The sequence below is a fragment of the Kryptolebias marmoratus genome, linkage group LG5 (assembly GCF_001649575.2).
Source record: "Kryptolebias marmoratus isolate JLee-2015 linkage group LG5, ASM164957v2, whole genome shotgun sequence".
Classification (NCBI taxonomy): domain Eukaryota; kingdom Metazoa; phylum Chordata; class Actinopteri; order Cyprinodontiformes; family Rivulidae; genus Kryptolebias; species Kryptolebias marmoratus.
Window position 1 is genome coordinate 4,843,846 of NC_051434.1, and position 27,823 is coordinate 4,871,668.

At 37.1% G+C, this 27,823-nt stretch overlaps 1 protein-coding gene across 4 annotated transcripts in view; it reads right to left on the reverse strand.

Annotated features, from left to right (window-relative positions):
• Positions 1–27,823, reverse strand: part of LOC108243952 (semaphorin-6D) — a 141,154-nt gene that overhangs the window by 70,036 nt on the left and 43,295 nt on the right. The gene's annotated exons all lie outside the window — the stretch shown is intronic.

The following is a 27,823-nucleotide window of genomic DNA, read 5'->3' on the forward strand; positions in this document are numbered from 1 at the left end:
AAGGAAACGTTTTCCACCTAAATGTTTTTAGAATTCTTTTAATTAAAGTTTTCTGCATCGCTGGTATCCAGGAAGATTCCCCAGAGCAGTTTGAAATATTTCACAGGTATTTTTACATGCCTCCCCAGCAGAGATTTCAATGCCAAATATTCCAAATTATTAACAACGAGGAAACTCTTTACTGGAATCCATACAAATATAAATGTTCTTAATTTTCCACTTTGTTTAAGAAACCAATTTCAATGGGAATTCAAATAATACCACCAGTATGCACCAATAAGACTGAAAAGCGTGCCACACGTTACACAAAGAAAGGCATCATCTTCTGTTGCTGCTGAGCAGGATTCTTCACGTTCTGGAACTAATTGGATTTCTCCACTCCAAGGATTGGAGATCGAGTCTCTGGAGAATTCAAATCTCATCTGGTGGCAGAACTCCAGATCGAAGAAAATCTAATCAGTTGATGTTTGGCCTGAAGCCAATCTTTGAGACAGATTCCATTCATGAAAAAGCAACTGAGCCACGGCGGGATTAACACAAGCATTAGATTAGCATGTAGAGAGGAGGAGTAGAAATTAATGACCAAGATGTTTCCCCCCTCCTTTGCTAAATCCTCAGAAGATATCTGAAGAGTGTGATTTTTAAAGCATACAGAGAAAAGAGTGAAGTCATTCAGATTTAATGTGTGTGATTCCCTTAAAGAAAGTCCAGCTCCTAATGGTACCACACTAGCTTGTTAGTGAGGCAGCTGAAGGGTTTGCACAGTCTTTCCAGTGAGGTAATAGGAGCAATTAGAACAAGCAGTAGCCAATTAAAAGTGTCCCTCCTAACAAGGTCAAACAGTGGAGGATCATGGGAGAATGTAGAGCAGGAGGTGTGGATGTGTGACATATAGATGGATGGTCAACACTGAAAGATCAGCTCTTCTGCAAACGCTTACATTTAGTGTTTACAGTACAACTTGTTATACAAAAACAAAAGACAACATAAAAACCATATCAGCAGTTTCATGAATTGAACTGAGCTCGAAGGTCATTAAAATTTAATTTCATCACAGTTGCTTGTATCCAAAATTTCAGTTTTCGGTTATGATCCACACCTCATGACCACAGGTGAGGTTTGCAGACGGACAAGTCCAACTATTGTGTGAAAACTAAATGTGCAAAAATTTAAAAAAAGGACAGAATACAAAACTTGTTTCTGTGTTTTAAATATAATGGTTGATGTGTGTATTAGTGAAATGTACAAATAGTTGTCTGTGTTGATCTGAGAATGGGAGCTGAATGTCTACAATTATCAGTCAGGCTGCTTTGAGAGGACACTTCCATTGTGACGGGGATTAGAAGGGAAACAGTAATGATCACACAGTGGGTATTGTTAAACATTTTGTACTTGGAAACAAAGACAGTGGCTGGTTCCAAGTGGACTCCGGTGGATCATTTTTGTGAGCAAGTCCCAACATTTTGTGATGGCACAGACGTTGGCAAAGATTCAAAAGTTAAACTTCTAATAAATCCACCTGCTGTTCCTTCAGCTGTTTAAGGGTTGGTTTTGTAACTGATCTGCATTGTTTGTTTCATAAAAGCACTAACAAGCCTTCAAAACACTGCCAAATTTAATTTATTTATTCATTTTTTTAATTAAGATCAAACTTGAATAAGTGAAAGCTTAGAAAGCTGGTGAACACGAACTGGATGCCTCATTAGTCACAGCTGTGAAGCTGGATCAATCAGCTGATAAATCTATTTGTATAAGATCTTTAATTAATTTCAAAGACATTACCAAAACTACCAATCATCAAAAAGGGTTGACATTGGCAGGAAGTTCTAAAGTATCTAAAAAATATTACAGCTACATGTGAAAATATTTCATTGATTCTTTTCTTTTTCACTCCAAAACTCTGTAGTTTGATTCTTGGCTTATACACAACTTCCTTTTTTCTTCCATTTAAACAAACCTAAACATTGTTTCTCTTTAGTATTTCTTTCCATGTAGTTAGGAGTTGACCAAATGAAATGAAAAAGCCTGGAGACGATAAATGGATGGAAAGACTTCTTGTCCTTCTTATCCCACATTACAGTAAAACAACAGTTTCTGGTCCCCTAAAAGTCATCAAAACAACTCTACCTTTTTTATATGGGCATTAGCAACACCTTGATAATAATTCACAGCCATTAGCTGCATATTAAGGCTTGGTGACATGTGTGATTCTCAGTTTGGGAGAGAAAATGTCAAACGCATTTCCTTCCACCCCAATTACAAAACTTTATGAGATTTCTTTGTTATATAAATGCAAATTGGATGTTTTGTGGTTTTGTAGAAAAAGAAAGAACAAAACCAGAGCTCTAAAAAATACCAGCTGATGTGTAGCAAACTAAGAAAAGAGAAACGAATCAATTAATCTAAGCAGATTTAGCGTAATAAGTACTGGCAGCCATGCAGGTTAGTCATTTTTTAAACCAGACCCTCCGATTGGCCATGGTCAACGGTTTCCATAGATACAATTTTGATGCTTCGTGTCATCGCCTTTGAGGTTTTGTTTTCATGTTTATTTTCCTGTTTCAGTCAGAAACCATATTAAACCTCTCAGCAACACATATGATCTGTATCACTCATCTCTCACACACATCCAAGCCAATGGGCAGAGTCTGATTTACATCTGTTTGTCCCGCTCTAATCCCACATGTGATCTTTTCCGAGGTTAATCCTCTGTGACTATCTACTGCTATCACTCTGCTGCTGTGGATTTACTTTCATCACCACACTGACATTTACTTAACTTCTTTATCCATCTTTGTCCTCCTCTGCAGTTTAACCCTCCACCTTCTTTCCGTTCTTTTGAATCATTTATTTATTTTGTTTGTTTGTTTCTCTCCCTCTCTCACTTTTATGACTTTATGCAATCTCTGCAGATCACAACAGCCTAAAAGCTTTATTGGCAGCTGCACCACATTTGTGCTGCCACAGCATTCAGAACAACACAGCGAGTGACAAATAAGAATTACCAAACGGTGTCGCAGCAGTTTTAATGAAAAGACGTCAAGGGGTTCTTAATAGTGTTCAGGCTCTGCAGGAGTGCTGCTGGGATTTACGGGGCCTGTAATGGCCCTTAAAACCGTCTGCAGACTTTTATCCTCATCCATCATCATCCTGCTTTAACAAAACAGTTTGTAGTTTATAAAAAAGGATGTTTAAAAAGATGACGCAACACTAACATTTGATGCTCTGTTGCATAAACATGAAGACGAGTAGCACTGATGGAAATACAGAAAATGTTTCTTTTTTTCTTCCATAAAAAAAGCATCATAATTTTAAACCCTATCCATGGAATACCTAGGTGCAAAAAGAAAGGTAGCAAAGAAATTAACAGAAAAGCACAAAAAAAAAAACCAAACAGATGGTGCAACATCATACAAAATGGCACGATACAAAACATTAAATCACAACTTGTTGATAATTTCATCGAAAAAAAAAAAAAAGTTTCATGCCTTGTTATTTTAGATGGTTATTTTTTTATTTTAGGTAAGTTATATAAATAGAGTGCAGAGCTGCACCCCTTGTATACTTTAGTCTGAAACTGTTAGTTTTGGATTTTTATTCAGAAATAAATTTTTATTGTTATTATATGCAGTAGAACTGGACAGTATGGCAAATAGGAGCCTCATTTACCTCATTAAAATAAAATTAAAAAATAACAGTTTCTTAGTTTTAACATTTGATATATTTACTGAATTAAATATTTTGTTTTACACAATGATCCAACTTCATCAGAACCAGGGTTAAATTTCATAACACTGAAACAATAAGTGAGAGGTATCAGAGTGGCAGATCTCACAGTGGGGAGATAACAAGTATGGCTCTGGGGTAGGAATAGTTTCTTAGCCTGTTTGTCCTGGTTCTGATGGCTCTGTGACATTTGCCAGATGCTAAAGAGAACAAACAGGTGAAGTCCAGGGTGTGCTGCAGCTTTGACAATGGAAGCTGCTTTCTTCGACAGTCTGTCAGAGGACATACTGTCCAAGTCTAAAGGGGACAGTCCCAGTGATGTTTCTGTTTCCCTTCAGTTCCTGTCCAAGTTTCTTCTGGTTCTTAGCCGCGCAGCTTGAACGGCACACAGTAGATCTGAACAGGAGAATACTCTGAATGGTGTAAAAGTGTTAGTTGTTGGGGAAGGTTGACCTGTTTCCATCTTCTGAAATGCCACGTCTGCCCTGATTGGTCAGTTGATGGCTCAATAATAATGAACTGAAGTCAGGTACTTTCTGCATACTCTGAGGTGTGAAAATGTCACCATTAGGGAGACATTGTCCAAACTTGTTTGTCAGTTATGTTGGCAAGTAAACAACAAAAAAAAGCCTGACTGAACTTGATGCATCTGGAAGCTAAAAATATTTTATTAAACTGAGCTGACCTGATGGAAAACGGGTTAACGCAGGTCAATATTGAACCCAAGGATGCATAATGAACCCTCTCCATTTCTTTTATCTTTTTTTCAGGACCTTTTTTTCCAATTTACCTATTTGATTTTTGAATAATTTTTGAGATCTTCTTTTTGGTTTTAGTAGGTATTCTGCATTTGTGGTCATTTTATTCATCTTTGTAATCATTTAGTTGTGTCACTATACATTTCTGTGTTTTTGTGTGTTTACGGTTGCATTTATATTTTCAGATTGTTTTTCCATGTCTTTAGGGTTGTCGTTTTTTTATCCTTTGTTTTCTTACTTTGTGTCTTAAGGTCATATCATGTAGGAACACTTTCTGAAAGATGACTGACGCCTCTGAGCCTGGTCCCGATGCTTCCGTTCAATTATAAAGCCATGATTTAAAGGTCATTATTTACCTGATGTGACGTGTCCAACACAACTGCCCTAATGGCACCCCAACTCTTGTCTCTCGTTTCCATGGTGACATAAAAACGGGAAGGTAATGAGCAGGACCTTGTTAAGTTGTGAATCATCAAATCGACTCCTTCTCTTCTTCCTCTCGTCCCCATCTGTTTGATTCCTTGCTGCCTTTTTTTTTCTTTCTTTAATAACTGAGACTGTCGCTCCCATCCTCTGAAGCTCTTGTCTCCTATTTCATTTTCTTGCTTTTTTCCTTTTTGCCCACATTGATTTTACTTCTCAGAGTTAATAAAATGTTGACCACAGCCTCTTTATCCTAATAAGTCTTTCACTCATCTTCAACCCCTCCTTTTTTCTGTCATTTTATTTTTCAGAAACTGATCCCATTTTTTTAGCCCATCTTTTTTATTTATTTTTTGGCTTTGATTTCTTGCATATCTCTTCATCTTATTCTGTGCTTTACTCTTTTAAAATCCTCTTTGTTCTCCAGTTAACTTGTTGCCCCAACTGTTCTCTTTGATTTTCATCATCATTACCAAATTGTTGTTTCTCTTTTCTCCCTTTTATAATTACATAAACTCTGAGGCGCCTTATTCTGTCACCATCAGTCTGTGTTTCATCAAGGCCAACCTGGTGATGAACATCCTTTAACTCACATCATCCATCCTCAGTCCTTTTTAAAATTTGTCATTTGCTAAAGTTGATCCTTTTTATGCAGAGTTATTATTAGTTAAGGCTAAGAAAAAAAGCATTCTTAACACACAAGAAGTGTTTAAGTCTTTGTTTTATATACAAAGACGACACAAGCTCCAGTCTACCTGAAATATCCATTTTCTTTTCTTTTTTTAAATACATTTCAGTTCAGATCAGAAGGTGCTGACTTTCTACTACTGACATCATCAAATCAGTACATCCCAATCACCATCAGGCTGTTAGTAAGTGCTTCAGGTACTTTCAGATCCTCTTTGTTCTGCTTCAATAAGAGCTTTTTTAGTCCTACATTTTTTATGGCGTCTTGATTTTCTCTGATTCCTCTCCTCCTCTGTTATCCTGAAGTAAAAAAAAAAAAAAAAGCTTCAACAGCCTCTTGATTTCTCACCATCGTAGTGCTGATGTCGGCCCATTAGGCAAAAAAGTTTCTTTATCAAAGAGCAGGTGTATGATAGAAACATAAAAAGAACTGACTAAGTTCAGACATATTGGAAGTAAAGCAGAAAACTCCCACAAATGCGTAAATTCTCCAACTATGCTCTGTACTTTTAATAATAAAAGAAGATATGCTACACTAGTACGGACAGATTTGTTGATTCCCATAAAGAGACAATTACTCTTTGCATTATAGTCATGTTTCAAACTAAGTGTGTGACCTTAATTAGTATCACAGGAGCCTTCAAGCGTTTCATTAGCCTTTTAGCCTATTTAAAGGGAACAAACAGCCACTGGGTATGATACCACTTTGGTATTGTTGTGTGAACCTCACTGAACATGAAGCAGAGCGGGCAAAAGAGCTGTCTGAGAAGCTCAGAAAGATTATAGATATCCATCTTAAAAAGGTAAATGCTACAAGACTATCTTCATGCAGCTTCATGTTCTTCTGACCACGGCCGCCAACACTGGTTGGAAAAAAAAAAAGGTTCATGGGACTGTAGCCAACCTTCCCAGAGGAAACAACCCCTGGTTGATCAGACAGTGCAGATGGTAGAGAAAGAGCCAAAGAAACCATCCAAAACCATTCAAGCTGAACTCCATGATCTAAGTTTGTCACCTTCTGATCTTACCATCCGTTGCTTTTGGAACCAGAATGTGCTCCATGAAAGAAAACCCAGGAGGGCTCCACTCATGGCAAGAAAACAAAAGAAAAAAACAAGACAGGAGTTCACAAAATGCATGTTGACAAGCCTCAGAGTTTCTGGGAAAGGTTTCTGGAACTGATAAGACAGAACATGTTTTTTTTGTTTGTCTTGTTTGGTTTGTTTTTTTAGTGGTACCAGCAAACTTATTCACGTCTGTAAATAAAGGTCGCCCGCATCTATTTAAAATTAAAAGTGTTTTTGCAAAATATTTTAGGTCAGCCTACATCTGGACCACCAGTGTAAAAAGAATATTTCAGTTTAAATGGACATTAAAAATATGGTTAGGTCTGATTTTTTTTACCATCAATGCAAATTTAAAAAAAACAAACATATTCAGGTTACATTTCAAAACTGTTATACACAGAACTCATTTCCAAATGAAATTATACAGCTGGCCCAGAAACATTTATTTTTTTCTCAGAGTTCAACAGCTGAGTCCAACAAATTTGCAAATCTATCCTTTACCTATAAAAAAATTAAACCTTTGCAACATCCAGCTAAATGAAGGCTCCATGCTGTTAATAAAGTTTATAATAAACGTTACAATGATTAATACATACGGCTCATCACAAGCTGCAAACAATAAGCCTCAAGAATTGTGAGGCTAAAATACATTTAACAGATCAAATCAGCAGATTTGATTGGATGGAGATCAACAGTTGCTTAAAACGGACTGAAAGCAGCTCAAGTTTCTAAAAGGGAATCAACTGGAATACCCTGAAAAGGTCACGTCAGTGATCAGATCTCCAACAGAACAAGGTCCACTGCAGTTGTTGAAAACAAAACCAAATGCAAACACACCCACAAACATGCAAGTATAGACCACATCTTCTTACAGTTGCTAAATTCTTGATGATTTTTGAAGCAGACCAGTAGAAAGAATGAAATCAACCAAAAGTCAGAAAGTTTGGTTTTAAATGCTGATAATTATAATATGTAAAAACAAACATTTCTGCAGAGAAGAACAGAGAACCATCACACTGTGGATCCTTACTGAGGCACATTTAAGTTCAACTTCTAAAGCTATGACAGCTCAACTTTCTCTTTTCTTTTCTTTTTAAGAAATATTCATACAGGGGTGGCACAGTGGAACAGTGGTTAGAGCTGTTGTCTCCCTGCAAGAAGGCTGCAGGATCACTTCCCGACCTGAGGCCTGTCTGGGTAGAGTTTACATGTTCTACCTGTGCTCATGAGGGTTTACTCAGGGTACTACGGTTTCCTCCCACAGACCAACAACATGCTTGTTAGGTTAATTGGTAACTATTAAATTGTCCCTAGGTGTGAGTGAGAGCATGAATGGTTGTTTGTCTCTGTGTGTCCCTGCGATGGACTTGTGACCTATCCAGGGTGACCCCCGCCTCTCGCACAGTGACTGCTGGAGATAGACACCAGCTCCCTGCGACCCAGAAAGGAGAAGCCATTTTCTTTACCCGCTTTGCAGCAGAGTTTAAATCATAGTAAGAAAAACTTTAGAGGAAAAGCAGCTGAGAATCAGTGGTCACAAGAAAAGAAAAAGTGAAGCCAACATCTTCATCGGTTTAATTGGCACCTCCTAATGGAGCGTGAAGGTGAAAGGTCTACAGGAGGAAAAAATAAAGATATTCAGGAGGTTGAAGTACAACCAGGCATAGGGTCATTTAAAGATTTCAGCTGATTCCCAACAGAGCCGCTTACAGTTATTTGAGGAGGGGGTGAGGGCAACCAGCCACATGATTGGTGAGCAGATTCAGATTACTGCAGTCTCACTGGTATAAAGGCTAAAGGGGACACGACTTACATGAACTCTGCTTGATGTTTACGTCTACTTATTAGTGCATGTAAGTACGATGTAATGTTTGTGATTAAACTGTTACAGACAGATTGACAGAGGGTAAAGCCACTGGTTCACTTCTACTTCAATCAATCAATCAACTTTATTTCTATAGCATGTTTTTAAAACCACAGGGGTAGCCAAAGTGCTGTACTATAAGATAAAAATAGATTAAGACAATAAGACGAAAAACATACAAAACATACACACACAAGGTTCTGTCACCTCTGAGCTTCAGCCCAGTTTTAGGGACTGTCAGCAGCAAACTACTACTTATAATCAAGTATATTAAAACTTCACAACAATTTGGATGAAATTTTCTGCCTTTAGAGTTTAATTCATCCACTTTTTGACACAGATGGTTGCTACCAGTAAACCTGAAAATGTCACATCAGGGTTTGCGTTAAACGCAAATATGTTTTCATCATTTCCTTGCTCTTTGAAGCAAAGGCCGTGTTTTATTCACCGACATGCCTCCTTCAGCAGCGCTCATTGTGGTAAATAATAACAGTGACTAAGTGAACAGCTCGGCCTGCAGAGGGGTTTAAATCTCTGTTAAACCCTCCGTTTTGATCCGTTTCCAGCAGATCTGCACCATTGCTGCTGAGCGTCATCTCCATCTGTCGCTCAGACTTCTCTTGCTGCCGAGCAGCGGTCAGCTGACTGATCTGTTGCAAAATGAATGAGTGCACCTGAACACAACTGTCAGTGTATCATCCTTACTGGAATTATTTATATTTTTTCCTTAATTATCCATCCATTTATTAGTTTCCTTTATCCGTTTGTTCATGCAGCGTTACAGGGAAGCTGGTGCCCATCTTCAGGGCTCATTGGGCAAAAGATGAGGTCCAATCTGAACCGCTCATCCATCAATATTATGTAATAATTAGACAAAACAATAGATTTGACTAATGAAGGTGGTGCCCCTGCATGTGAAGTAGGTAAGTAAAATAGATTTCAGTGTTTAATTGTTGTATTTTATAAACTGCAAACTTTGGATCAGAAATTTTCTGCTACATCCATCCGCTGTGAGGAAGACGAGTCAACAGGCAGAGAGAAAGTCACACTGCCCCTTTCCAGGATGTTGGACAGTTAGTTTGATCTCTTTGTAGCAGACAAAGCAGATCAGAGATGAAAAAGATTACAATGGATTCATACTTTGCAGATTATCTGCTGCAGCACAATCCCATGTTTTCCTGTGAGAGTATGAAGGGATTGAGGTTTTATAAAAATTGGCAGGATTTAGAGAAAAGCATCAAGTGAATTTCTGGGAAGTGAAATATGTTGCTTTTTAACCTAATGTTATTCTTAATCCAATACTCTGGGAGCATGTGTCTGGGGAATGTGTGTGTAAAACTGTACATTTGAAGGTTTGTGTCTCATGTTTGTGTGTGCTTGTTTTGCAGCCTTTAGATGGTCAAATAAATATAAAATGTCCTGTTTAAGCATTAAATGCCAAGTGAAAAATGTTTTTTTGTCCTTTATGTAATGCTAAACAGTGTGGAGACATAAAAAGAACTGCTTCCAATGTATTTCAGCACTAAACCAAATAAGAATATTAGTGAATTTATATTGCTCAGTACTTAACATTTGCATAAAAAGACAAAGAAAAATAACTTATTTAGGAACTTGTTCATTGCATTTTCCTTACAGTGAAGCACCTTACAAACCTTTAGCATCAGAACATATAGAGCTCCTATTTCACAGACAAACTGTTAATGTGTTTAAAGTTAAAGTTAAAGAAAAAAGATGTAGAAATAAAAGGAGCAACAAGAAAAGTTGAAGTTAAAACAAGTGTTTCTGTTTTAGGCTGAACTAAAACACTTCAGTGTAAAGAACAGTTCAAGTGAAATGTCTGATCTGAGCTTCCTTGTATCCCATCATCTTAAATAACGGCCTGACAGAGGGTCCAGAAGATTTTTTTACTCCTATAATACAACCATTTTTCCTGCTGACAGACAGAATGACTGGATCTGAAATACACTGCAGCAAAGCTGAAGGAAAAACTTAAAAGCTCCTGTCAGATCTTTCACAGCTCTGCTTCATCTGCCGACAGGCAAAATTACACTCAATAGCTTAAAACTTAACAGGAAGCTGTTGATTCCCAGGCCTGTCAGTAAAATAATGCCTCTAATGGTTTGAAAATAGAGCAACATTTTATTTCAGGGCAAATCGTTACATCATCTACTGTACCACATTTAAAAAAAAGTTTATAAATATATAAATCCAACAGTCCATCTTTTTTTTAAATTATATTTCATTTATGTAGGCAATCAAAAGTTAATAGATTACGACAGACTCACTGATAATGTCTGAAAACATTAATTTTATTTAACCACCAATTTTAACTAGAAACAACCTAAATCCAGTTTTAACTGAGTGAACCAGTCTATGAGAAGAAAATCTTTGTGTATAACTTCTAAAAAGATTAAAATAAACCTTGTTAAAGTTAGAACTAACACTAAACATTTCCAACAAAATCTAAATAAAACTTAGTTACTGCAGAGATTTAGACCAAAACTGGACAAAAATAAACACAGCTGGAACACTGTTAGATTATTATTATTATTTTTTAAAGGAATAAATACATCACATCTGGTCTATAACTAAAGTAACTGAAGTTTTTACAGAAACATTTCACTTCATAAATGACTGAAAGATTGAACAGATCAATCCAAACTTCTTAATTCCACCAGACCTGACCGTAGATTTCCACCACTTTGAATTAATTCACTACATTTAATCACTACATCAGTGCAATGAATGACACCAGGCTAGAAACCAGCTTTTAACCGACTTTAACGACAGACATGATGAGAATCTAAACATGTTCCCTGCCCACACATTTAAATAATATTATGTAAAAAACATGTCGACATGAAAACTGTTTCATGTTTTTCTGTGCACTCATGTTTTAAGACAAGGTGAAACACACTCGAATTAGTAAAGAAAGCTGATTACCATATTAAGATATCTGCTATATTTAATGGTGGCTAATGATGAGTCAGGGCAAAAACAAAAGACCCTTAGCAATGTTAAATTAAATCTAACACATCATGGGCTAGAATCAATAAACTAAGTTTAAGAATAAACAGAATGTGGGGAGGACGGTGTAAATTAGTTCTACTGTACTTTTCAAAATACATTTTGAAAAGAAGTCAGGAAAGTATTTTAACAAACTACAATACATTTTGGCACGTTGATTTACGAGCAGCAAGACTGAGCATCAACATAATCTTTGGCATTTTCCAGTTTACACTTTTCTTCCCTCCGCATATCAGGAATAATGATAATAACAAAGAAAAAAAATGATTCTCACCTGAGCTGCTGTCTGACAAACATACCCACGCTCTTTAGCACACACTTCCACACAGAAACGCTGCTGGGTGACATTTCTCAGACTAACAAGTTCTGAACAGCAGCGCTAACAAAGACAGATCCTCTGATGACAACACTGAATGTCACTCTGTGTGTGTGTGTGTGTGTTGACCACACATGGCGTGACTCACTGGGCTGTTTGAAGAAAATTACTTTCACCTCATTTTCTCGAGATTCATTGTGTTTTCAAAAGCCTCCTTGAGTGTTGCTCCGATGGCCCGACTTTGGTGTTTTCATCAAAATAAACACGTTATGCTTTTATTTAGATAAATTTGCTCAATTCAGAAGTGGCTGAATCACAAAAGCTAAACGACTTGTCATTTAGTTCAATCATCTAATAAAATATAGTGGCCTGTAATTGTCTCACAGCACTGCAAACAGTAGAATCTCATCACTAAACTAATAATTTTGGGGATGATTGTTTCCATTTTTGCTTTACTTATAAACACTTTAAAGATGCTCTTTCAAACAAATTATAAATATAATCCAAAGAAGCATTTTCTGTTTTTTTTTTGAATAGACGTTTCTCTTTAGAATGCCACAGACCCCTCCACTCCTCCTTAGTTTTACCCTCGTTACACCAAAATGAAACAACTTGGACAAAATGTGAAAGGCTAATCAAAGTCCAGAAACTGTCCTTTTGTGGCAAACAAACACTGCAGCAGCTCGCTGTATCAATTGAAAACACAGATTCTCTGTTCCATAAAGATGCCAACGGTATTCCATAACCAGGATGGTTTTACGACCCGTTATGGAGCATCTGACACAAAACAGAGATGCAATAAACAACTCTTCAGCATACAAAGCAATTCAGATACTCAAATGCAGTTTGTTTGTTTTTCTGCATAAAGTGGGGGGATAAAAAAAGCAACTTCTGAACATCTCCGTAACATTTTTCTCACCATAAAAAAAGTAACACAAGTAGTTGTTGGTCTAGTTTTAGGGAAGCTGTGTCGCATAAATCTGAGTGATTTTGCTTGACAACAATCACCGCTATAAGAAACGAACCATTCCTAAAGGTGTGCTTGTTTTTGAGAATCTCAGCCTGAAATTAGGTTAAAAAAATATTTGTGATTTCAGTTCCTTTAAATATACCCATGTTCTAAAAATATGACTCACATGGCTTAATGAAGACATTTATACCTCATGGTTACTCATCTTGCAATATAGGCAGATATGCATAATTATGCAAACTACAGACCTTTATGTGTGCAGCTATACACATAAATCACACACACACAGATATAAACAGCACTGAACTATAGAAGATAATCTGGTATAAATTCAGTGTAATTCGGTCTCTGATCTGTGGTGTTCAGAGTTTGAACTGTCTCAAAATCTGTTGGGTCATCATCTTCAATGCCTTTTTTAATGTGACAACATGTTTGTGAAACAATCAGTTACAAAGTTTGATGTTCATAATGAAATTTTTAAAAAAGCTCCTAAAAAGACTTTTCTTTCCATTCTACCTGCTGTATCTGTGAGGTCAGAGTGAAATCCCTGCACACTGAAATCAGTGTGACAGCAGGAGGTTTATCAGCTTTGATTTTACAGTTTCTGATTAATTATTTGATTATTCAGTCTGATATCTGGTATAAAATAAAATAAAATTAAAATCAAGAAGATGACTTCAACACATCTGTCCGACAACAACTCAAACCAAATTATTATGCCGAGAAGTGACCTTAGTTGTTCAAGGTGATTATAAAAAGCAGAATAAGAAGCTAAAATTACAGGATTTCTGATCTTTTTTTTTTTTTAAAAAAAAGGAAGAAAAATGTCAGGCTTGCTGTTAAAATGCTGTTGTTTCCATAGCAACAGACAAGAGTCTGTCACCTGAGTGCTGTTAGTGATGCCAGAAGAATGAGCAGCAGATGGATATGATTCCCATCAGCTGCTCTGACTTCACGACTTTAGAACAAAAATGTGGTTTTCCAGGACAGATTACAGAAACGACTGATTTTCAGACAAAGAAAGTGGAGCTTGGACTTCTAAACCGAGATGTAGTCTAAAAAATCCACTGTTTGTCCAGAATTAAGAACATTTCAGCTAAAAAAACTTCCACAAAAACCATAAATACGGAGAGACTCTGGAGATGTATTTTTTTATCTGCACAGACTGCATACCTCCCACAGGAACATCAGCTGTGCCCTTTGTGGCCTTTAGTGTTCGAATGGAGAACAGTGGAGTGGTGCAGCTTTTGTGCAAAAACCACACGCTGTGACAGATTAGTGACTACTGTTCTGACTTATTTCATTTTTGCAGGAAGATTTTAGTGAAAAGATCCTTGGGAATAAATACCAGCTGTGTGCTAAATAATAAAAACATGGACTTTATCACTCAAGCATGAATATCATTTGTTTTCTACTTTCCAGGTAAATTTCACCTAAAGCATACATCTGTATGAGGTTTTGTGAATCTTTTAGTGACAGATCTTTGAGGCTACATTACTTCACCAAAAACTCCACTTATTTTGGAAAATTAAAACAGGTCTGAACCCAAACTTTATATTTAGGCTGTGCAGCCATTATTGGTGTGAGAGTGTGTTCAGGCTAAATGTATTTTAAGATGCTTCTGCAAAACTGAATAAGAAGCAGAAAACAGGCCAAGGATCTTGTTACTAACTTTAGCATCGAGAACAAACACTCTGAACTTCATCTGTACCTGCTTTTATAGGTGCAGAGACTCTGGAGATGCATTGTTTATCTGCACAAATTGACTGCATACCTCCCACACACACACACACACACACACACACACACACACACACACGTGCATTCACACATTCTCTCCTAGCTGAATTGACTGCAGTCCAGAACAGCCTAGTGAAGAGCTGAGAACACATCAGATCTGAGCTTCATTAATTTGTCCCTGCAATAACGTCCAAACTCAGAGCCAGCTCATAAATACTCAGCTGTGTGTACAGACAGCAACAACACACACACACACAGGTTTAAATGTAATAAAGGCCACACGGGGGCAGGTAGGAAAGCACGAAGCAGGAATAATCAACCGCCTGCCAAAATGTCTCTGCACACAATTACACTTTCTGCCTTTGTGAACTTTTTTTTATTGACAAAATGCCTTCGCAAATCATAACAAGTAAATAACCATCACCTAATGTTAGGCCAAAAAAATGCAGGGAAAGTATGTGAAACCATTTTGCCTTTATCACTTTTCTTTCAGACTGATATTAATCTATAGGGAATCTATATTATGCATAATAAAAGAGCACAACTGCACGACTCCATCCAGCCTGTAGAAGAGAAAGCTCCTCAATGTTTTTGGATGATAATGAATGAGAGAAACAAAGATGGATAAAGCACCATTTTGAACCAAAAACATAAGAACAGGCACAAGGAGGTGGATCATTTCATAAATTCATGATTAACTGATGAAGGACTGAATTGTTGGACTATATTATACATTTTTTTCCCTATACTTTTTGAGTGGAGGCTTTTTTGCTCCTTCCTGCACTGTTATTATTTATTTTTCCAAAAATCTTTGAGCTGTATTTTAGTTGTGCAAAATAAACTAAACTAGAAGATATAATTTTTTTGTTCATGCAATCAAGTTTTTTATCCAATATTCAAATTAACAACCCATCCAGTTTCACATTGACTACCTAAATTATAAACCAATAAAATAACCTTAAATAGATATAAGTTTAAGTGCCAAAATGGGTAGTGAAATGAGTTATTTTGCAGCTTTTATTGACCATGCTCTGTGTAAAGAAGGTCCGCTGTGTTCCCACACCCTCTGCTAACGTCAGCATGATGCGGGCGTTAGCTTTAAGTCCCATGTAGAATGAAAGGATGGTGTATTGATTGTCCCACTGTAATAACAGGATACAATGGCGCTGACATGGGGATTTGAACCACCCCAGAATTTGCTGAAGAAGCTGAGTGAGACTGTAGTCGCAGTGCATTAGCACGTCTAAATCCTGTGTGAAGACTTCCTTAGTATACAGAGAGGTGGCTGAATGATGGATGTCAAACCAGCACTGATGAGACCCTGAAGAAATAAGACTTTGGTTGAAAGAATATTTAAAAAACAACATTTATAGCTAATTCAGCATTTCAACAGCCAAACTAGGAGGTCTTTGCTTGATGTTTCCATTTTCTTGACGGTTCACATACATCAGGAGGACGCAAATGATGACTCCTTCTCCACGTTTAAACGCGCCTGTTTGTACCTGATGCTTTGTATTTGCCTTCATCTTTCCATCATCACTTCAGCCTTTGCGCAAATCTTCCCTACTCTTTGGTACTTCCTGCTTCAACACTGACGACATGAGCAAATCTTAGTCAACATTCTACTCGCCCCATGCTGAGGATGCTGTAATTGTGTGGCTGCTCTGGTAACTCAATAAAAAAAGGAATAGGCTTGAGGACAAGTAAAGAGGGTTGGCGAAGAACAAGAAGGATAGACAGAAGGAGTTATGGATGGAAGGAGGGATAAAGGATGAAAAGATGAGACAGGGATGAGACGGCGACACTCAGTCTAAACCTGCAGGAAATCAGATTTGCAAAGATCTGAAGGAACAGCAAGACGCACACAGAAAAGCTCTCTTCCATTGGTTAATCAGCTCTTGGCCTCCCCTCTCTGGGATTAAAATGCTGCTGGGAGCCCCTAAAGAGATCAACTCTACACGTCTCAAAGCGAGCCGCAGGAATTTTAGATCAGGGCAGTTTTAAAATGGTCAGTATCTGCTTCATAAATCCTGCTCTATTTCAAAACAGTTTGTTAATTATGATCATCTGCTCTGGGGAATTATAATAGTTACCACCGGCAGGATGTGATAGGCTGCACAATCATGCAGTACCATACACCTGCTGTCACAGTACAGAACATAAAAGCTTGGTTTTAAAATTAAAAACACCAACAAATGCAGGTTTAAAATCTTGAATACATATTTGGTTTAAATGATTCATTGTTATGTCTAATCTTGATTTTTGATTAATAAATTACCTCTTGGTTATTAGACTTAATTCAGGTGTTATTACTGGCTACAATTGATACCCAAATACAATAAAAATCTGCTCCATAAACTAAAGTTGATCAAACCTTTAAACCAGTTCAACTAGCATCCTCCGCTGGTTTCAAGGCTTTGTGCTCAGATAAGTACTGTCCATGTGTAGTATAAGTGGAGATAGTTTGATCCAACAGTTGATCTTTTCTTACAGTTTTATGAGAAAACAAAGATTTTTTGGCTCAATTGTCCCAGAGGCATCCGAGGAAAGGACGCATTAAAGCCTCCCCACCTGTGTGCGCTGTCTGCTGGCTCACTGATTTGGGTCAGGTTCAGACAAGTTAACCTGGGACTTTCTCCATCTCGGCACTGGTACAGAAGACCATCTGGCAGATTAGTTGTTAAAACTCAGTGAAGTGAAGTTAAGTGGTGCTGGCAGCCTCACCACTGTCAGACTAAAGAGGAGAGAGGACAATAACTGAGAAGTTCTTCATATTAAAAAAGTGACTTTTTAAAAAAAGATATCAGTTGGTTTAGTCAAGTAGGGATTAAAACATGCAAATGGTTGTACAAGTCCTTTAACAGTCCTTTAACATGTTTTTAAACTAAAACACGACTCTGGTTCCATCAAGACAGATGTCGGGACTTTCATAAATATACAAAGGATTTGATTGTGCCAGCTCTCCAATTCTGTTTGATTTATGAAACACCATTGTAAAATAAGAGATTAACTTGTCTGCAGCCATTAGACACACCCAGTACTACTGCAGCACAACCTGATGAGGTTGTCTGACACATTGGTGCCAGGCTGCAGACAGCCAAGGTGTCCTCAGTTCACTAAAGCTGTGCTTGGATTCAACCAGTAATCAAGCCCGAAGTAAAGCAAAGCAAGATCCAGTTTGTTTGGACCGGCTCTAAACTGCAGCTCAGCTATTCAGATGATAAGTGACAGAAAAACAACAACACCGATAAGCCAAACAGCCATTACTGCAGCTCCTTCTGTAATGATAATTTGACTGAGAAGCCATTATGTTAATGATCCGTCTCCAGGGGGAGGTTGGAGCTAATGATTGATGGGATGGACAGAAAGGACAAAAATGGAAAGAGGGGGAGTGAGGAAGGATGGCAGAGAGATGAACATGAATGAAGGAACACTGATAATGCAGAGAAAAAGCAAAAGGATGACAAGAAATTCACAGAAGCTCAACCCTTTGTACAATCAGCAAATGTCTTGAAGATTTCTAACTTATGAAGGTTCGGTATATTGAAGTACAAATAGTGTAAAAAATAGCAATATATATCTTCCCAGATTGCTGGCAACAGCTTATTGGTCTTTTTAACACAATGGTTGCACCTTAGGATAAACATAAGCCATCATGAAGCCCTTCCTGTTCCCATTTGTTGATGCACCAAAACCAAACTGAAGCAGCTCAGTGCCAAATCAGTATGTCTTCATACATAACAGGTGTCTGAGAATCAAATGGATGACAGCATTGGTTGTCCTGAATGCATCGACCCTCATTTCACAGAAATGCTACAAATTAGCTCTTTGGCTAACTCTCTTTCCATCTTTCAAGCAAAGCAGGGGTGGATTAACTTTAGCTCCTCATTTCGGCTCAGCGATTTCACACATCACATTGATGCACAACAAAAGTTCATTGGGCCCAGCTTGAAAGCTAAAGGATGAAAAGGGCTTCAGATTATTTCTATCTTTCTTCTGTGGCATGGTGTTAAAATGCATCCAAATGCTACAGATCAGTAAACTGTCAAAACATCTGCTTTTACAGAGATGTGAATGATCAGGTAATCAAGTGGATTTGATTCACAACTTTTGGCCGCTCTGTGTCCTTCAACTTTTTCAAGAAAGATGGATACATAGATGTCCTGCTCATAAATTCTGCAATAATGAAGAAATTATGACAATGGTACAAAAGTCTCATTCTTTATCGGATGCTGCACACTATAGTTTTACTTTGTGTCTGAGCATAAACCCAAAATGTATTTCTAGCGAAAAGAACAGGAGTTCACTTGGCATAATGTATGAAAACACTTTAAAGGAAATGAAACAAAAACAGTCTTACTTTTAAAATGAAGAATTTAACTAGTATGTAACTTTAACTGGTTCGCCTGTGTAAATGCAGCACTTTAAGACACTGACAGATCCTCGAGTGTTTCAACACTTCTTCCATATAAAAAAGTATTAGAGCCATGTCACTTCTTGGATCAGTTTACCAGAATTTGTTGGCTGATTGCAGTCTGTTAGACTCTTTTAAACTTCAAGAACGTTTTTCATCTAAATTATCTCCATGTCAATTCCAGCCGACGGGTGGCATCGCTTCACTGAGGATGAATAGGGTCCCTGGCACTCAAAGTCAGTCAGATTTTACAGCCATTTTCCCATTTTCTGCTCCATCACTGCCAACAATAAAACTTCAGGGACAGAACAAGCTTAGACTCCTTCAGATCTCCCTTTCTTTGTTTATCCTCATCAGACAGGGAGAATTTCACTCTCTCATTTTCCTCGAACAGATTTCAGTCTAACTTTCTTCCTAACAACACAATCGTCATTGCACTTCGGATTTAAATTTTAACCTAACACTGGAAGTGGTTTTAGACACCAAATAAAATGTTGCAAGTGATGAACTGTCACAGAAAAGTGCAGCAGGTTTGATTTGAGAGAATATCCTGAAAACAGATATTTGCATGTATTTGGAGATCCTTTATAGCCGACCCAATCACTGAAGTATCCATATACATCATCAAGAGGCCAGGTGGTGGACACAGACTTTTCAGAGACACAACAAGTAAATGCAAGTTTGGGATTACCAAAACCACCTTGGTTTTGGTCTCTGTGGCCATGTAGCAAAGAGAAATAAACAGTTACAGCATAAAGAATATGCAGATAAGGAGCCAATACAATGGAAAATGAGACATACAGGATGAAGGCAGAAAATCATTTTAAAAGAGAACATAAGTCAGGAAACTGGTGGCAAAAGCAGTGGCAGTGATTTCTGACTGTGGGCAACTTGAGATCAGAGCCATTTGTTAGCTTTAACTTAGCAAAGCATGGCTTTTGTAAGAACTAACAGAAGATATCAATATATTTCTATTACAGTTAACACCTTAACTTTTAGAAGGTCATATAAACCTTGTTTTTTCAGTCATATTTCTTCGAACGAACAAATTACTCTAGCATGTATACAAATAATGAGGTTTTGTTTAAGTGTGTTCAGTAGGGAAACTAAAAGTCCCTCTGCAACCATGCAGCAAATCAATATTTGGAGCTCATTAAGCTCACAGTTCGGAATAAAGTCCTCCATTAGATGCATCAAGTAGTTTGTGAACAATCAGCTGAAAAAGTCTGAATGCACCAGCTGTAATTTGGATATCAGTCAATGATCAGCATTTCAGCTACTTCACTCAGACTCGTATTCGAGCTGTGGCTTGTTGATGATAATTAGGCTTCATTAACACCAATGTTGACTCAGATAAACTGCACTGAGTAGGACTTATTTCTCTCAACAGCTGATCTCATATCTGAGCTGAATTTTTCAGTCAAGTCACCGTAAGGTACCACTTATCTCTCTGTAAGTTATTTATACAGTCCTGCTCACCATTATTGGCACCCATGAAGTTTAAGTACATATAATGGAATATTTACTGAAGGAAATTCATCAAGTGAAACAACATTTTATTGCTGATAGCTTGTGCTTGATGCAAAACAGCAAATGATCAAAAACATTTAAAAAGATAAACATTATGAGGAAAACAAAGAAAAACATAATTTTTACCATGCCAATGGTATTGGCACCCTTTGCTGCAAATCAATATGAAAACCCAATTTGGCTCACCTGTTGCAAATCACACATAAAGATCACTTGTGATGGACTGCCTCCACGCATATGACATGAATTAACCAATAAATGATCATGAAGATATTCACTCAGCCATGCAAATCATGAAGGGGTGCCAATAATGGTGAGCAGGACTGTAACTACAAATGAAAGACTGAAAAAGGATCATGAAAATGTTTTCAAATTCCACCACATAGCTTAAACTAAGTCTTAAACCAATATTTGTAGATCTGCATTATGATGGCTTTTTTTGTCCCGACATACAGGCCGGGTCCCCACAAAGGGAGGATTACAAGAAGTCACACAAACACATATGTCACAGTCTGCATCTATGAAATCATGCACCCGCTATTAACTGCTGTCTGGGCTATAAACATCAGCTCATCTCATTTTGGCTGCCTCATTTCAGATAAACAGACACATCAGATAGACAATTAACACTAATGGAGGCAGAGGGGGAGGCTGTTAAGATGCAGACTAAAAATATAACAGGCTATAAACAAAAGGCAAGCAAGAAATGAAGGGAGGGGGAAAGAGGAAAGCAAAGAGAGAGGAAGATGTGAATGAGACTGTGACATCAGTCATGGTGACATCAGTATTAGAAATGAATCAAGTCTTGTGCTGAATTTTAATTAGACTATAACCTGTTTATGAAAAGTTTTTGTTTTTGTATTACTCCATTCTTAAGAAAAAAAAGCAGTTTTCAAGGAATGGAACAAGCAATGAAAAATGTCAGACTATTTTCTGACCTAAACAATAAATAAAACTGCCAAAATAACAGATCACAAATAAAACATTGTTGAAATAAAATATTTTCTCCTTTAAAAATTGCACATCGACTTGAAAACATTAAACAGCAATGTGTGAGCGCTTGCACATTTTGTGTGTGTGGGAGCGTGCATGTGTGTGTGTGTTTGTGTGTGTGACCAAATTAATCTGTTTCTAAAGCTTCTAAATAAAATAACTGCCAATCAGATCTACCCACAATCCCCCACGGCTGCACAAAATGAATGCTGTTATAGTGAAGGGCAGAAACCTAATCCAAACACACACCACTCATCTGTGTAATGTCAGATTTAAACAGGTGTGTGTGTGTCTGTATGCCAGCACATTCAAATCTAATCAGTGTGGGGTTGCTGCTGCTGGCCGACTTTTGTCTATATATACAAAAACTATTATTTAAGAGCAAAAACCTCCTGCAGTCGTTTTTAAAACTCTCTGAAAACCTTTTTTAAATTGATTTATTAAACATACCTCTGAACAGCAGAGGAGTCTTTTAATAAACTGTTTTTTTTTCATGACTATGGGATCAAAGGAAAAAATCTGAGATATACAAGTATCTGAAAATGTGAGCTATTCTATCTTAGATGGGGTTTAGTCAAGTTTTGTGGACGCTAAGAAAGAAGTCATACTTTCCAGCTTGTTGACCATCTGCCCAACCATGGAGTCTGTGTGCAGTTCATTTTATCATCTGTACCCGTCTGCAAGTGTCCACCAGGTTCTTCTACAAACAACTGCATGAAGCCCAGATTTTTGTTACCATGCTGACTCACAGCAAAAATGAAACTCCCATTCGGACGGTGGTGCCAAACAACACACGAAGAAAATCCTGCATCAAACCACAAGCAGAGGAAGAAAAACAAAAACACTTTTTGAAGAAAGACCATGTGAGGTGATTGCTATTGTCCGTAGTAGGAAAATATATCATTCAGGGACCACAAGGACAAAAAACTTGTATCAAATTGGTGAGAAATCACTTAGTTATTTGTTCTTTTCTTTTGAAAAGACAAATGAGAAGCCAGCACGATATTGTCACCTATTGGGCTGAAGTGGAAAACTGTATACCCACAAATGGAACACATGGAGCTGAGCAAAAATAGTAAGAATAGACACCAAAGTAAGTCATCCAACGGTCTCCATCACTGTTTCTTGGTGTCTCTGCAGGATGTTATAGAAGCTATGCTGGTCAGGAATAGTCTTTAAATCTGAGTAAATGTCAAACAGCATCACCAGGTGTTTGACATTTACAGACCAAACAGTTTGTTTGACCAAGTCCTTCTCGCTGTCCTCTTGCTTCAACCTAATGCTTTACCACACAAACTCAAACAAAGACTGCACCACTTTTACACACACACACACCAATGGGAACCATAAACATAAGTTTTAAAATCAGATCTAAATCCACATTCCCACTGGTTGAATATTATTTTTCTCTCTTATCAGTGTTCTTCAATTCAGTGTTTCTCAGTAGTTCTACTTTTGCAGATGTTGCACCATAAAGGTTGGATTCACACAAAATCAGATGAAGAAATGCTGCTTGAACTTTTAAATCATTGATCTGATGACTTGTTTGAGGTGGTATGAGTCATTGATTTTCAATGTAGTTATGGTTTTTTCCCCTTTTTCAGAGGATATTCATCTCTCCTTTTAGAGTGAATCCCAGCAGAACCAATTCACCAGAGTGTTTGATGGTTGGGGGTTTTTTGCACCTGAAGAGACTTTCTTGAAATGTTCAATAGTAAACTGCTCTTTATTTAAATGCATTTAAAAAAAAAAAAAGGTGAACAATTAACTTTTGAGGCTCTGAGGAGACATCTTTTCACTCTCTTCTGTTTTATGGTGAATTGCTTTTCTTATATTTCTGAGATTGTTTCTCCACTATGTGTGTGTGTATATATCAGTTTTTCCTGTTATGCAGTGGCAGTCAGCACTGAGATGTTATGTTTAAGAAGTAACCTCTTCATCCTGTCATTCTCCTTTCCCTTCATCGTTTCACTTTGCTGTAAATGTCACAATGATTTTTCATGCGAGGGTGATGTGCAGAAGCATGCATCAAACTTAGAGGAAGAAGATATCAAACTTACAGGGCAGGAAGTTGACGTGAACAGGAAGAGTCATTTGATAATTTACAGTTAAATAAACTTCTAATGAATGAAAAGAAACTAATTAATGAGACGACTGGTAACAGCTGATAAAATTCACAATTTATGGGCACATTTTTAACTGCACAGATGACAAATCTGCACAGCGAAACCGAAGTAAACCAATGGATTTTATTGCTCAAAAAATGAACAAAAAAAAGTGTTATACTTATGCTTTTAAATGTAAAAAGAAAATAAAGCCACACATTTTCATTTCATAGACACATGCTTAAGTAGGAAAAAAATGGGGAATAAATTATTGATCAGAGAGCTGGAGGTGATTCACCATGAATAATACAATAATATAAAGTGTCAAAATGTTAGCCTTGTTGGCCTGGCCTGTTCACAGGCAGCATTCCCCCTGGCTTCACACAGAAAACTACTAACCCTACAAAAGGCTGCAGGTCAGACTCCGAGTCCTTATTGGAATAAATAGGTTCTTGTTTTAAAGGAAAACCTTTAGAATCTGGACTTCCCTGTTTGTAGGATCCCTACTGACAAGATTTTTAATTTATATCAAAATTTATGTTTTAGTGGATTTTTTTTAATGTATACTTGTTTGAGCCTCTACAGTTAAATGGAAAATTTAAAACAGAACTAGACAGAAAAAAAGTGACAAGTAAAGAAAGGAAAAGGATGAGGTACTGCAGAACGGGAAGAGATATTTTAAAAGCAATTAGATGTGTGCAGAGATTCAATGACTGATGTGTGTTCAGCCTCAGATCTGTCAGATTGCACAGACAGAAACACAAAAGCTCCAATATGTCACCAGGACGGAAGTGAAAAAGACTCAAACTCACATTTTGTTTTGACATTTTCGTTTGATTTTTTTTAAAACTCAGTTGAAGAATTTGCACTGAGCATAAAGAGTCATCACAAAATATATAAATGCATACAAACCAATAAATGCTTCAAGGACTGGAACAAAAGATAAATAACGCATAACTATCATGTTTGTACTTTTTTGCCAAAATGCAATTTCCTGATCTTAAAATAATAAACACGTGGGATTGGTTTATGTCTAAAGGAAATGGAAACATAACCAGCGACTCTTCAGATGCTTAACAAAGAAACGGTAAATGTAGTAAAACTTTGACCTAAAACCCAAACATAAATAAATAAATTGTCAATAATACTCAATAGGTTTGTGGGATTTTGACCTGGTTGATATTTTGTTTTAAATTTTACTGAGAAATAATGAAGTGTTGTTCAGTTTTCTTCTGTCCAGCGCAGGAATCGGTGCACAGACTCCGAACACATTGACTCAGCACAGACAGACAGAAAAATAAAGTCATGTGACCTGCACCACCTGCTAATTACCTGGGAACAGCAAGCAGCAAGAATCACCTAGCAACCAGAGGCAGCGAGAGAGGAAGAATTACACATGGAAAAAACAGAAGGCAGGGATAAGGAATGGAAGAGGAGGATGATGAAGAGGAGAAAGAATCGGAATAAATAGTTGACATTTTATGCAGCCAAATGTTTCTACCCTGAGTTTATATTAATATGCAGCTGAAACTAAGATAAGAAAAAGTTCTAAAAACTGAAAGCAAGTTAAAAATGGAGGGAAAGAAAATGATTTTTTTTTTTTGTGGGCCGATGTCGGTGCAGACTTTGACTTCTTCTCACGGCTCAGGCACTGAACTCTGAACAAAGTTCTTACAAAACACCCTAAAAAAATAATTTAAAAAAAACCTTCCATTCTGAGTGTTTTCCTGGCAGGAAGCAGAGAGATAAGTCGACATTTAGGAATGCTGTCACACATTTTTCTTCACAGACTCGATAAACTTTGTCCCACGTCCTCCAGTTTCCCAGCATTCCTCAGTGGTGACCACTGCCCTTTCACAAAAAACACATGTAACCCTAACAGCTCGCCCTCAAACACGACTCTCTCCACAGCAAACAGGCTTCTGATTGGTCAGCATGGCCTTAAAGAGATCTCTACTGATGCTACCCCTCTATATAGTCAAGTTTTCTTCAAAGCAGTTAACTGTTATCCCCATAAAGTAGATGACTTGTTCACCACAGCCCCATTTCCACATTAACGCTGCAATATTTCTTTCTAGACTTTTAGAGGGCGATTTAGATCAGGTGTCATCATTAATCCTGGAGTTGACACATCTCCGGGCAGAATCATTAAAGATATCTGACAGAAATCAGTGTTAATGTTACAAATAAATCATTTTATGATATTATGAATGGTTAACTTTTTATAACTGTCAGCTGTTGGCTGCCCTTTTGTGCCCATTCTCAGCACAGAATTGGAATGATGCAGAAGTAACTGCTTTGTTTGTTTTTAAACCACCTGTCAGTAAAATTAAAAATATTTTTACCCATGTCTGCATGTGGGCTTGTGTATGTTTGTGCATTTGTGTGTTTAGTCTGTTACAAAGATATCTCCTTAAACACTGGATGAATTTGAATGAAACTTGCACCAAGTTAACAGATTAACCTTTGGAGTTAACCTTATTAAAGATGGCCAGACTTGTTTGCTTAAACAAAACTCCAACTAAAGGCTGCTGTAGGTGAAATAACAAAAAATTTGAAAAAAATATTATTTCACCAAAAGGCAACAAGTAAAATGTGGGTGACAAAAACTAGTCCTGATGTAACTTTCAAACTCTCTAAAGAATTTTAGTTCCACTCTATAAACAAAATACCAAAAGTAATACTGACAAAAAAGATATTTTAAAAATGTAAAAACACAACAAACGGAAGCAACAAGTGACATCACATGAGCATGCATAAAATCACACAAAAAAAAAAAAAACTTAGAATACGCCTTCCCCTGCTGCGTGATACATCATTTTTCTACATAGCATAGAGAAGTGGTTCTTTTTTCAAGTCACAAGCCTCCAGAATAATCAGGTTGCTATAGCTGCAAACCTCTTCCTCCCAGAAACTCGTGCATAAAATTTCACACTCACAAATAGACTCAGCAAAATCTCTAATGAAAATTATATCTCTGGCAGATCTAGAATAAGAACCAATTCACAGACCAAATGTGTTAGGTTTTTGATGTTTTATTTTCTTCTCCACAACCATCTGGCAAGCTCCTCAAAAAAGTCTCTTCCAACTACCAGGCTGAGAATCACTGAAACCGCGAAGACGACGACCGGAACAAGAGGACCGGATGACTAATTCTGAAATGTGAGACAAAAGCCAACAGCAAGGGAACGATTACTCTGAAAAGGTAAACAAAGCAGAAAAGAGAAGAAGGGAAACGTGCAACTTCAATGGTGAGCCATTATCAAATTCACACATTATTGCAAATGATTTCAGTATGAAGTGGTAAAATGAGCAAATGTTAAAAGAAGCACCTGAGATGATTGAAGCCGTTTCCGAGGAGACCGCTAACACGTTCAGATAAAGAAAAGAAATTAAAGTTAGCAGCTCGTCTGGAGATGATGTTTCATAAGCATTGGATTTCTTAACCATTGGCTGTACATCTGTAACTGATTAACTTTTTGAGTCAAGATGGCTGACAAAGCCAACTGACCTTAGAACAGACAAAGATGGTGATAACTCAGCCTTAACATTAGGTGTGGTAGTAGCTGAGCCTGATCCCCAACTCATATTCTAAGCACTAACAAATTCCCTAGATCTTTGTTCAAAATCTGTCTGTTAGCAAAATATCTTAAACTACTGGACACATTTTTGATGAATCTTCCAGGAAATAATTATATTGTCTTCCATCTTAATATAACATTAGGGTAAAGCTGTCTTTAAAGCAGTCTTAGACTGGCCTAACAGCTGTTAACTCCTTTTAATTTGTTTGTTTTAAGGTTATTTCAGGAACAACTTTTGCATTTGATTCAGTTAATTTTGGTGCACTGATATGATGCCAAGAACAAGTCAACTCACATTACTTTTTGAAGAAAATAAGGAATACACTTCAAGTTTGAATCAATGCACGATCAACATTCAGTTAAACTGTTTTTACCTCTTTTGTCATTTCTGTTTTATAAGCAGTTTTTGTTTACCTGCCATGAAAGATTTTGAGTTTGGATTATTTCTTTCAGATCCTAAGACCGACCCAATTACAGGTGCTGGTCATAAAATTAGAATATCATGAAAAAGTAGATTGATTTCAGTAATTCCATTTAAAAAGTGAAACTTGTATATTATATTCATACATTACATACAAACTCATATATTTCAAATGTTTATTTCGTTTAATTTTGATGATTA